This window comes from Gavialis gangeticus, unplaced genomic scaffold (assembly GCF_001723915.1).
Source record: "Gavialis gangeticus isolate Ggan-Ray unplaced genomic scaffold, GavGan_comp1, whole genome shotgun sequence".
Taxonomy (NCBI): Eukaryota; Metazoa; Chordata; order Crocodylia; family Gavialidae; genus Gavialis; species Gavialis gangeticus.
Genome location: NW_017728992.1, coordinates 57,262,527 through 57,275,435, shown reverse-complemented (window position 1 = coordinate 57,275,435; position 12,909 = coordinate 57,262,527). Strand labels below are relative to the sequence as shown.

The 12,909-nt window shown below is 42.6% G+C and overlaps 1 long non-coding RNA gene across 2 annotated transcripts in view; it reads right to left on the bottom strand.

Moving 5' to 3' along the window:
- The window catches only part of LOC109301693, a 6,832-nt gene extending 5,353 nt beyond the window's left edge, over positions 1 to 1,479 (bottom strand). For both annotated transcript variants that reach the window (XR_002098571.1, XR_002098570.1), the window contains exons 1-2: positions 881 to 1,479; positions 727 to 775 (exon numbers count right to left, since the gene is read on the bottom strand). This is a non-coding gene — a long non-coding RNA (uncharacterized LOC109301693). The remainder of the gene's footprint in view (positions 1 to 726; positions 776 to 880) is intronic.
- Positions 1,480 to 12,909: the final 11,430 nt, after the last annotated feature.

Here is a 12,909-nt window from a genome sequence, read left to right as displayed (position 1 = left end):
AAAAAAAAAAAAAAAAAGGCACCCTGCATCTGGAAAGACACTGAAAAAGCCATTTTTGTCCTGACCTCCCAGACCGTGCGTCTTCGCACACCAGCTTTGTGGAACCCTTCCAAGATAATTTGTGAACTCTGGTTCACACACCATTTTCAAAGTAGGTCATACACAGTAATCTCATCTGAGGAGAGAGACACTATCAGTACGAGTCCCTAGAGGCTGTAAGGAGGAGGGCAGTTTCAACCAATCCGAGAGGTGGTGGAAATTAATAGCCTGAGCCATGCAACTGCACCCAGCTGCTGCAAGGTGCTTGCCTTGTTCAAACAGCTGACAGACAAGCTCTAACAAACCCAGCCTCTTTGCCATTTATAGCTGTAAAAGGACCTACTGTTCACCTGGATGCACCACCAGCGTGGCTTAAATATTAACCTGAATGAAAATACAGTGTAAGAAGAAATCTAACCTTTACTCAGCTCTTTGCACCAGACAGCAGGAATCACAGCTAATTCTGAACTATGACATTTAAAGAAAAAGTATTTCCTATAGTCTTCAAATGACTGCTTCCTCCAAAGGCTCTCTTGAGTATCCCACTGGTATTTAGAGCTCTTTTAATCATCATCTTTACAACCAAAACAAAATCATGAGACGGAGGTTATAGAAAAAATGGGATCTGCATTGACAGAGGGACTCCCACAACACATAAAGCCTCCAGCACAAACCATTTTCATCCACCTCTTATTCTGAGTCCTGCATTTGGGCACTGGCAGTCTGAAATTTGCATCTGTGTAAAAAAGATTCACAGGAAAATAAAAGCATGAATGGTTACGCACACACACAATTCTAGAAGTGTTAAAAAGAATTATAATAAAAACTAGAGAATGCTTACTTTAAGGCAGTGTCAATTTAAAGCATTCACATATGAGCTATTTGGAACATGCTGCCTTTAAATAAAATCTGCACATCACCAATTATCTCTTAAAGCTGCAAGCCAGAAAGAATGGCTGCAGAGTTCTTTACAAAAGTTAAGCAATTTTATGAAGTGGGTTAATTTTTAATCAGTTTTTATTTCACCTTGTTTCTGGTCAATGGCTACAGTACAAGACTAATTTAACATGAGTGGGCATTGCTTTTGTTACTGAAATCAATACTGAGCCAGTCGAGTTAGCCAAAGATGTTTGGTATCTATCAAGCCAAAGAACCAGCTTTCTTCTGCTGGAAAAGCTGCAGATTTTCTTTTGTGGTGTGTAGAACTGAAAACCTTATGTAAATATAAATAAGCACTGGTTTCTGGATTCACTCTGCTCTCTGCAAAGTGAGTGGGGGAGGCAGCAAACTGTGGAAGAGCAATAACAGTTTCTATGTGGTGGTGTGGATGGAAGAAAGGGTGCACAGAATAACCTCCCACTTCTAAACAAGCACCATACCTGATCAATAGCTCTCCCAGGAAGCTGTGAAGCATATTTATGCATAGTCTTATCATCTGACAGAGAATTAACTGCTTTTTATGCAAAGATTTATTTTAAAACATCTACAGAAAACTGGAAAGGGACACCACTTAGTATATAATCCAGGGAGCAACTGATAGTCCAATGTAAAACATGATACTTTCCTGGAAAAGTCACACTGTCTGTGCATAACTTCAAAGCACACTTAATAAAATTGAAAATGGGGGATGAAATGGCTGAATTTTTTAAATAACCCATAGCAAAGGGAAAAACAAAACACTATTTCTTTCCCCCAAGGTATAAAGAAAACCTTACCATTCTGTTTTTTTCAAACCAATGCAAGTTTTATGTTAGGTGCAGCATCCATACTAGATCATCTGTGGTACAGATTTACCGAAATAAAGAGCATTTCTAGACTAAGTTTTATTTTTTCTCATCATACTGACAGGAATCTTTTTCCAATACTAGGATCAAGCTATTTACAAAATACGTTTATTCAAAAACCATATAGAAAGCCAGAGAGAGAAAGAGAGGGAGAAGAAGAATCCTCTGTATTTTCCAGTATATCTGAAAGTAACCTTGTTTTAGTCTTTGAAAGGAATGAGTATGAAATTCTAAACAGGTCACAAAGTAATTAGGCACCCACCTGAAAATTAAACACACATTGAAAGGCTTAACTAACAGCATATGCTAATTCATCCCTCATTTTTTCATGGTTGGTCATTAAGATATAAGGCAAAGCTGGATCCTGTCAAACCCTACTTATCATTGGAAGTGAAAAGCTCTAATCTTTCTGCTGGGTTAAAAGGAGATAGAGACTAGAACAAAGTGATACTATGTTCAGAAAGCTGATCTGATAGGGCACTGCAGCTACAACAGGGTTTGCAAGTCTGACATAACAGAATCAAGGCTGAGGAATCAGAGGTTACTAAGAACAAGATCAGATGTACAGTACTAACCAACTCTGGGACCTGACTCTAGTCTTGCATAAGCCCGCATAACTTGGTGAGGTCAGTGGAGGGACTCCTAATCTACAGCTAGAAGAGAACAGAATCAGGTTATCATTTCCTACCTTGTAATTGGTGGCTTAGACCAGAGCAGCCAAGGGGTAAAAAGAGAACTTGTCATCACATGTCCTATGTTTTTACCAGCGTCAAATAAGGTAACATAACACAATAGGATGTGCAAACTTTAGTACCAAGGAATTGTTTTTCCTTTGTAATTGTCTTCAGTGTGCTATAATAATACAGGTTACTTGTCTGCATTACATTAATGGGCTGCAGCAGTGTCACAGATGCAGCTGAGATTATTCAGAGTGAACACATGCGAAGTGCAAGCCACTCTTATATTCAGAGTCATATTATATTCAAGTAAATACAGTAGTTAAAAAACTGTCATATGGAAAGAGGAGTCCAGGGAAATAAGTGCAGAGAAGGCCTGGAATTTCTTTAAGTGTGTGTTGTACTCCTACCAGGACAGAGTCAAACTGTATCACCACTTCTTTAGAAAGCCCCCGTTTGGGCCGGAGCGCAGTGCCATGTACACCCACATGAACATAATGGAGGCCCTGGTTACATGATCTCTGCTTCAGTCCAATCCAGTACAGACAAGTCCAGAGCGGGGCAAGCAGTGGAGGAGATATCCTTGGCTGTACGGTGGGTGGGTGCTGGCACCATGATTCACCTACCTCATCAACCCACAAGAGGTCAGTGGTGGGGAAAGGACTTCAACACTGGATCCATTTTTTGGGGGGTAAGGGGACAGCATAAGGAATCCCCTTCATCTCAGCCATGGTTTATGAATTAAAGTAGCCAGTCTCTGCTTCAAGCACATGCAGACTTCATGGCTAAGCTACAGCCCTCCAGTGCTCCTACATCACTTTTGCTCCAGGAGAGGTGATGAGGAGCCTCCCTTTTGCTTCTCTGAAGAACCTAGATATGAGCTAAACTATCTATGAGTTTCAGATCAGTAACCTTATTTTCTATAGTAGCTTTGATGTCTGTAGCGTAGCAGTTATCACATTGGCTTCACAATGAACGATGTTTCAAAACCAGGCAGAAACAGCCCCCTGCTTGGTGTCCTTTCTCCAGCCTGGCTTGTAGATAATGCCAGAGATGCTAATGCAACAGGAACAGATATTTTTAGCAGAGCAGGAGGGTCTGGGAGGTGGATTCCTACTTTGTTCCTTGGGTACGACAGGCTACCTTGTCCACAAAGAAAGACAAGGCTGAGCAGTGCAAGCAAATGGTAATGTCTGAGCCTGACTCTGCCTCCCTGCAGCAGTAAAGTTCAGAATGCTGGATGGACTTCCTAGGGCTGGAGGGATGGGAGGGGGGCAGGGTTAAGCAAGGAGCATAGCCTCCCAGGATGCTGGAGAATAGGGGCATGCCTTGTGGTGCTCTGAATAACTGCATGTGGTGTTGGAAATAACCACACTGCTGAGAAGTTGCTGTTGTAAAGAGTTAACAGTTCTTCATGAAACGGCCATCCTTTTTCCTCAAAAAACAAAACAAAACAAAAAAACCCCACTTGAACTCCTGTACAGTCACTATTTGTGGTGCTAAAGTGGCATATTTATCCCTAGAAATGCAATGTCTGTTCATGGCTTTCAAGTTGTTCAGATACAGGTTTCTTATTTGATGCATTATGAAAAGGAGATGCCAACTGCTAAACTGGAACCACACACATCTCTACCGACGGACATCACTGTGACAGTTTTAGCATAGGCACTCCATAACCATACTTTTGAGGAGCACTTTTGTGCCTACTTATATATAGTTTAAACTTGTTTGTTTTTTTAATAAAATTTCATTTCCAGGGTCAAATCAGTTCTGAATTAAGTTCAAATTTTGACTGGGCCCATTGGAGAAGCACCTTAAAACAGCCTTGAATGGCCAGCTGAGGATTATCCTGGTGTCAGGGGAAACTCTCAGGGAATGTTTAGCTAGCTCTGCACAATCCCATCCACTCCCAGGGGTCTGGGACATGTTGTATGCAGAGGCAGCATACAAGTGTTATCATCAGCAGGTACAGGGTAAAGGAGTTATTTCGACACCAGCCAACACTAAGGCTGAGGCTGGTTTAAAGGTGGCTGAGATCAACCTTTGTCTTCCCATCAAGCTTCAGCTGTGCCAACCATGGATTCAGCATATATATGATAACAACCCTATAGCTTTAATGGCCTCTGGGATTTTCTGCTATAACGCTTTGGAAAGGTGATGTGATCTGGTCCCTTTTGCTTTCCTTTTGCCAGAGGAAAAGCAATACCTTTGTGCCAGGCCAGGTCTCCACAGTGCCAATGACAGGAACCCCAATGTCACCTCCTAAACAGTATCTGGTCAAAGTGTTGCTGGGGCTTCTAACAGGAATCAGATCTCTCCTTCACTGTTGGTATTAGAAAACCCTAGTTAGGATGGGATGACTCAGAGTCACTCCTCAATGGCAGTAGAGGGGATATACATCTAAAGAGAGAGACAGCACAGACTGTGGTCTGTTCCAGTAAAGCATGTACCTTAACATACTAAAAAGGATTTCCCATGATAACTACTACAGTGTGTTCGTGTCTCTGCAGAGGTGCTGCATGCTGCTGATTGGTTTGCTGGGCTACTCAGCTACTGCTGATCAGACACAGCCTGTCCCAGTAAGCCCACAGCATGAAACAAGCAGAGGCAGTATAAGATACATGCAGTAAAACTGGTCTTCATCTTTATTCTATTCACCTTTTTATGACCTCAGATTAGTGCCACTGAGCCAAATTCATATCTAGTATGATTCTACTGAAGTCTGTGAACTCAAGCCAGCAACCAGTTGGCCTCATTTCTTTATGTTAATTATGAATGGTGGAAACAGAAACTAGCAGGTGTCTAAAACTTCAAGTCAATTGTGAGCACCTTGCTCTGCACAGAATTGTTTCCTAGATGCTAGCTGCTTCTGTTAGCTCAGTAATTCTTCTTTTAGTATTCTGTCGTGTTTTCATAAGCTTCCTTTCACAGAGGTGCTAGTTCCAAATGGAAAGGAAAGGCTAAACTCTGTTCCCAGTTATGCTGGAGGTAAGGCTAGGGCATAGACACTCCAGAGAAGTCAATAAATTTATTCTGACAACTGACAGCAGAGTATGGTTAGAAGGCTCAATGAGGTACACTTTTGGGTATTTTCACTGATGTTTCTGATTACACCCTCTTGTTGCTACCTGGATTAGCAGTCTTAATTTGATATTAAGAGCGAAGGAGATTTAAAACACTAAATTATGTAGGCTCTAGCATACGTACGGTTTACCCCTGGAAGAAGCAGGCATAGGAATAGCAAGCTCTGAGACAAAAAAGTGTTCAATGCTCCACAGGCAGGAGGTCAGCTATAATTTTACATCAAGGATGTTGTCATTGTTTGAGTATCACACGTGCTTATACCCCAGGGTGTAATGTTGATTAATTGGTAGAAATTACATGTTAGTCCTCACGTCATTAATGAAACAGGGCTTGAAAAAGCCACTCATGCACTCCCCTTTTGCAAATAGATTTCCCTGGCTAATGTGGTGAGTTGTTTTAGCCATGAACTCCTATTGAAGCTGAGCTTCCACTATGAAATAAAAGCGTATGCACTCCCAGCTGCAGGGCTGCAGACAGAACCTTCCCAAGCACAGCCCAAATATAAGTGATGTACTACTCTCTTCCTGAGTCTGCAAAAGAAACACCTTGCTTCTGTTGCTCCTTATTCACTGCATTGCCAGTCATCACAGGCAGAAAGATGTTAAGAAGACGTGGGCCAGTTTTGTTTATTTTTACCCCATTGTTTTTGGCCTGAGGTCTATAATACAGAGTTCTGTGCCATACCTTCATAGCTTCATGCAACAGCCACTGTCTAGCATTCCTTCCAAAACATCCTTTAATGAATATGATCCTATGAACTGGATCAGGAAGGGAATCCCCTCCTCCAACCCATTCCAAAACACTCCAAAAAAACCAAACTATGGACATTTTAACAATGGAAGGCAAGGAGATGTACCGTAATTTATACTTTGCACATCAGAGGCAAACTATGTTTGCTGGCAAACATTTTAGATAACATCTTCACTTGCAATTTTCTCAGTGTCATGGCTCACAAGTGTTTGTCCTAATTCTGAAAATATACCTCACGTGATACAGGAAACTGTGCTCTGCAATTAGAAGTCAACTAGAAGTTAATGACCAAACTGCTATTGAAATGGACTGTAAAGAATATTTTTTTAGGTTTTTTTAGGTTAAATTTAGTTGATTCAGATTGCCCTATCAGGAAGTAGCTGGGAAAGAAAAGCCATCTAGTGGACAACAATGTAATTACAGCCAGCAAGCTCTTCCATGTTCAAGACTTGTATTAAAGGTTTTTTTTTTCAATTGTTTTTACTCTTCAGTAAATAGTAGTTAGTAAAGAAATGCTCTGAAGTAAAGCAGTGACTCCTGAAGGACAACTGTGTTCACAGGACTTGTAGACTTTATAAATATTAGTTTTTAAGGCTGAGAACTGCTAGTTCCCTTAGTCTAGGAGTTCATAAGCATATTTCTTATAATAGGGGGTTGTCATTCCATTGGCTATGCCTTTTTAATGATCTTATCTTATCTTATCTCTAGCTGTAATAGTATGTGCCAAACAGCCTGGCATTGCCCCGGGGTTAGAAAGCTGAGCTAATATTTAAACTTTTGTCCCCTCTGATCTTGGAAAGTTAGACACAAAAGAATGAGAAGAGACTTTGTGAGTTTTTAAGCAAACAAAACTGAATGCAGATCTGCACTATGCTTATTTCTGAAATTCCAGGGAGACTTACAGATTCTACCAAATTTCTCTCCAGCTCACTGAGCAAAACCATCATCATCATTATCATGTATGTCTTATCTAAGGATCTCAAAGCTTTTTTGGCAGGGTAGCTTTTATCATCTTAATTTTACGGGAAAAGAAACAGAGGCATGCACTGGCTAGCACAGTGCAGCACTGACTTGCAATGAAGCCAAAAATGGAATCAGACCCTTGCACTAATCATTAGATCACACTATCAATCATATGTAATTTTCCTTGACTGGGTTCTGCAGGCACTTGCAAAGTTTCTCCTGCAAAGAAAATAAGAGGAAAACCTCAGAGCTCTGTGTATTTTTTGTTTTGCATGATAGTGCTTTAGACAAATGTGACTGGAAGACTGAAACACAGGTCAGCTGTATAAACAATGAGTCACAAGTATGCCTGTTCACCTCACTCAGCATTAAACTCTTCTCTTTGTTAACAGAAGAAATTGAGACAAAAACAACATCCAGAATAAGGTATGACATTCTTTGGCTATTGTTGCTGAAATGTCCCCTACTTGTTGCAAAAACCAGCGGAGTGACTTCAATAAACAAGGACACCCTTAGCAAAGCTGAAATGGTGTGCACTGAGATTTTTCCCTTTCTCTTTTCCCTGCCATTGATCGCAAAAGATAATTACTACTACTCCTTTTTTTGCCAATGATTACTCAGAGATAGTCTTAAAGCTCCAGACCCTGAATCTACGCTCACTCCTTCATTCACCATCAAATAGCTGAAATGTGATGGGGCCAAATTTTCTCTCTCTCTAAACAAGAGTAAAAAATTATCATTATGTGGCATCACTATGGACCTCAGTGTTAGAGCAAGAGTGTAACAGCTACAGTAGTATGGCAACATACATCAATACAGTATCATCAAGACCCAATACCATAAAGAACATATCCATACTTCTCATTATCCCATTTCAAAAAGATCAAATAAAATGTTTGATTAGAAATTGATAGAAGCCAGGGATAGCCCTATGAATGTCTTGCATTTGAAAGATTTTCTAACTTTATTTCAACAACACAATTGGTCCAATAAAAGACATCACCCTAACCAGTCTTTGCCTCTCATAATTTCTGGCCCATCATTGCTATAACATCACTCTTACACTACTGGAAACACCCTTAAAATATGACTTCTGTTGAATTTTGGAACTTAGGAGTTGCCAAGTGTACTGGCCCTGTTGCACATCTAATCACCGTGGACATTTGTACACGTGACGCCATTACCATGTACATGTGATGAAAACGTCACTTTGTGTGGCTTAATGGCATCACACTGAACATATGCAAGATTTTTGGGGGTTTTAAATGAGTTTACATTGTTGCAAACTAAACTACACCCCAACAGCGCTCTGGAGGAAAAAAAGGACTGAGCACCTCACCACTTCTGCCTTCAGCAGGCTCCTGTGCCTCCTCCAGTAGGCTCCTTCAGCATGATGCTTAGGGTCACCTAGGAACTGCCTGGCTTGCCCCTGGGGCAGTATGGGAAGGCAACAGGAGGGCAACTGGGTTTGCTGGTGGCTGAAGAAGGTGGCAGGTGTGGAGCACCAGGTGCTGCAAGCCCAGGCAGTCTGCCAGCTGGCTGGGCACTGACCTGAGTTCACCTGGGCTTCCAGCGCCCCATGCACTATCCCTCACCGCCTTCTCTGGCCACCAGCACACTCAGCTGCCCTCCTGCCACCTCCCTGCACTGCCCCAGGGGTAAGCTGGGTGTGCAGGTAGGTGGCCAGAGAAGATGGCAGGGGTTGTGCATGGGGTGCTGGAAGCCTGGCCAGGTTCAGGGAAGTGTTAGATCAGGTGCCTCCAAGCTGGGACAGCACCAGGCCAGCTAGCAGCCCACTTAGGCTTCTGAAGCCCTGTGCACCATCCCCACTGTCTTCTTCAACCACTAGCAAACCCAGCCAACCTCCTCCACCTCCCTGCACTGCCCCAGGGGCAAGCCAGCCTGTTTCGAGGTGACCATAGGTGTCCTGACAGCCACAGGCACCTGCTGAAAGTAGAAGCGGCAAGGAACCTGATCCTTTATTAAAAATGTTGGGGGGGAGCCTGCCCACTGTCCTGTGGCCAGAGAGTGAGCTGCCAGTGAGCCAAGCAGCCCCTGAGCTGTGGGGGGCCCCAGTCCTTCCGTGCATGGCAGCAGCACTTCCTGAGGCCACCTGGGAGGGCTGCTACTGGGCTGGGTGCTGCCCCAGCTTGGAGTCAGGGAAGAGTTAAATTGGGCTGGGTGCTGCTTCCAAGCTGGGGAGCACCTGGCACACTAGCATCCCACCCGGGCAGCCCCAGGGAGTGCTGCAACCATGGAGGGAAGGACTGGGGTCCTCTGCAGCTCAGGGGATGCTCAGGCTGCTGGCAACTCACCCCCCCAACCATGGGCAGGCTCTAGCTCCAAGGATTGGGCCCTTCACCATAAGAAGACAGAAAATTTGAAATGGTTTAGTCCTCTGGGTTTTATTCTATGTCCCACTGTTTCTATTTAGGGGGTACATAATAAAACCCTGAGGACTAAACCCCCATCATGTGTACAAATGCTCTGTTGGCTCCCTAGCACATCCTGTAGTGATTATTTGAACAATCCATTGTCTCATTACATGAAAAACCATCGTTCTTGAATTTGTCACTCAGTTTCCTGATCGTCTCTTTGTTTTTGCAGTGTGAGATAGTGGGGGGACAGAAACTCACGTCTTCTCTACATTCTTCATTATCTTGTATACTTTTGCCATACCACCTCTTATTCATCTTCATTATTTTTTCAATTTTATCCGTAATAACTAAGCAGGGATTTCAGGATTTGGTTCATTAGTCATTTTCTTTATATAATACAAACAGGAGTAAGAAAACAGAAAAATGGAGTAGAAAATATATTACTTAGGCTACAAGCTGTTTGGAACACTGCCGGTCTTTGGGTGACGTGTATACAGCGCTTGGCTCAATAGAGTCTCGTCTGAGTTTGAAACTACCATGTATTACTGCAGTACCAGTAATCAGTAAAGGACAATACCGCATCACTAGGATTCATGATATTTTTAGGAAATTATGAGATCAAACTGTGGTAGGAAAGCATCACTTTGCTCTGTTTTGAAGACTGTAACAAATTCTGTACTTTTAAAGATTTGGCATCTGTCTTTGTAAATGGGGAGGAGCCAGTTTTGAAACTCTTGAGAGGCAGAAACTTTAGTTCTTGCCAAACTCAAAGGTATATTTGTTCCTTTTTACTTTTGAAGTTTACTGAATCTAAAGAAACCCACAAAGCCACTTAAGAGTTACATAGCCATGATAAATGTACGTGCTTCTGTTTTTTTAAGCATTCTCAATCATTGCAATTATTCCTTGAGACTGCTTGTTAAAAAAAAGAAAAGAAACAGACATTTTTCACAGCTACAAAACCCTAAAGCAGCTCCAGAGTTTTCTGTGAAACTTAACAAAAAATTGCCTTTCAGCTAAGAATGGTAAAAATAGATCAAAAACCAATTAGCTGGCCCACACAGCAAGAGACAGGTGTGCTTTAGATAGGATATTTATACTGTATAAGGATAATATTTTATGACTTTTACAGATTCACAAGGAGTATAACTGTTACAGATTTTCTTTTCCAGTCATCACTACATCCACTCAAACCCTGCTACACTCAAAAACACTGCTGGGTGCCCATTAGGAATGGACCACTAGGTGCTAAGTCAGTATTTCAAATACTTTCTTGTTTGTCCCAGTTAGCAAAGACTAAATGATGTATTGCAATGCGAAGGTATATCAGAATTCAGTTTTACAGCATGTGGTCAAAGACTATATTGGATGCATTCAAGCCAATGAGACTGCTCCAATTTTACATCAATATAAATAATTACCGATATTTACATATAACTTACTATATGTGTATGTGTGTGTGTTTGCACATGCACATGTTTGACTTGTTAAAATAACAAGTTTCAGGATGTACCGTAAGGACATTCTTGAAGTGGGCCAAAATTGGGATGGATGTAGTTGTGGCTATATTTTGCAATAGACCTAATATTACATAGAATAATGTTATATAAATTGAAGAAATGACATATAATGGAAGAAATATAAATGGTCTATACCAGTGGCGCTCAACCTTTTTTGCCCTGCAGGCCAGATGGGTGGTGCCTCATCCATCTGTGGGCTGGATCTGATGGGTATGGTGGGGCCTGACCTAGCCAGACAGAGGGGACCAGGGGACAGCCTGACACTGATCCAGCCATGCAGAGAGGAGGAGGTGTGGCCCCACCACAACCTGGCCATGGCAGGAAGGGATGTGGCTGCAGGGGTGAAATGTGGCCAGGTCCTGATCTGGCTGCATGGGGGGAGCGGATGTGGCCCGTATCCGATCTGCCTGTGGAGCTCTGGAATTTGGCAGCAGGGGAGGGGTGACAATATTAATTGCCACTACTCTACTGCCAGCAAATTTCCTGATCTGTGGGGAACCCCACAGGCTGGATGTCATGGCTGCACGGACCGAGGGTTGTGCACCCCTGGTTTATACAGAAAGTGTACTAATGAAACACTCTAAACGTTTTTGGTATATATGCCAGAAAACTTAATTAGAAAGGAGTCGTGCTATATATATATATTAGCAAACTTTGTACTATGACTACTAGTAGAAAAGAACAAGGAAGCTGTATACGAGATGGGTCCCTGTTGTCTTAGGCACTGTACACACACATATATGACTGCCATAACCTGAAGAGCTTATAATTTAAATGGATAGAACAGGCAAAGGTGACAGAGGGCTGATGTGCCTTGTCAAGAGCACATAGGGGAATGATAGAGTCACAAACACAGGTGCCTGACTTGCAGTACAGTGGCATTTCCTTTAGACAAGGGGTGGCCAAGTGGTCACCCATGGATCACATGGAGCCCACAAGGGGTTAAGTTGCAATCCCTGGGCTCCTGCTTGGCAGGTTCCCCCTCCCTTCTCCCTGCTGCTTCTTGCCTCCACCCCAGAGAGCAGGGCAGTGCACAGCGCTGCACAGGAATTCCAGGGTGAGTTTGGAGCTGCTCAGATAGGGATCACACCTGTGCAGTGCAGTAGTGCGGGGGTAGGGGGAGGGCATCCATATGGTGTGCTGCCCTCTTATCCATGCCTTGCATGGGTCAGCCTGTGGCTCCCAGGGGCTTACAAGTCTGACAGCCCTGCTCTAGACTATCCTGACCCTATTACCTCTAAGACTCCCTCTAGATTTCTGATGGGTTTGGCAAATAGGATGCTGACAGAGATTGATAAACTAGTTTTACAGGCTGGTGTTCACACTCGATTCTCCCTCTTCACTAGCCCCAACCTCTCTCTGGAAAGTGCCAGGCCATTCCAGTTAGGTGATGCTGGTCAAACTTCACAACTGCTCTAATCTAAAATTCCCTCATTCCAGTACCACCCTTTTTATATTGTGGCTATTTTAAATAGCTTCAGAGCATTGTCTCCTGCTGACTGGGAATCAGACAATCCCATTTATTTCTGGCCTCCAAATTTAATGACACTAACCTTGAGGTAACTAATGTCCATTCTCATCACCACTCAAATTCAAACAGCTTGTTTGATGTATATGTTTAATACTAAAATGACTATGTTTGCTTAATAATAATTTCAGCCCCATGAAAAAAAAAAGTAATACATCTCTCTCTGGGTATCTAAGAACTACCTTT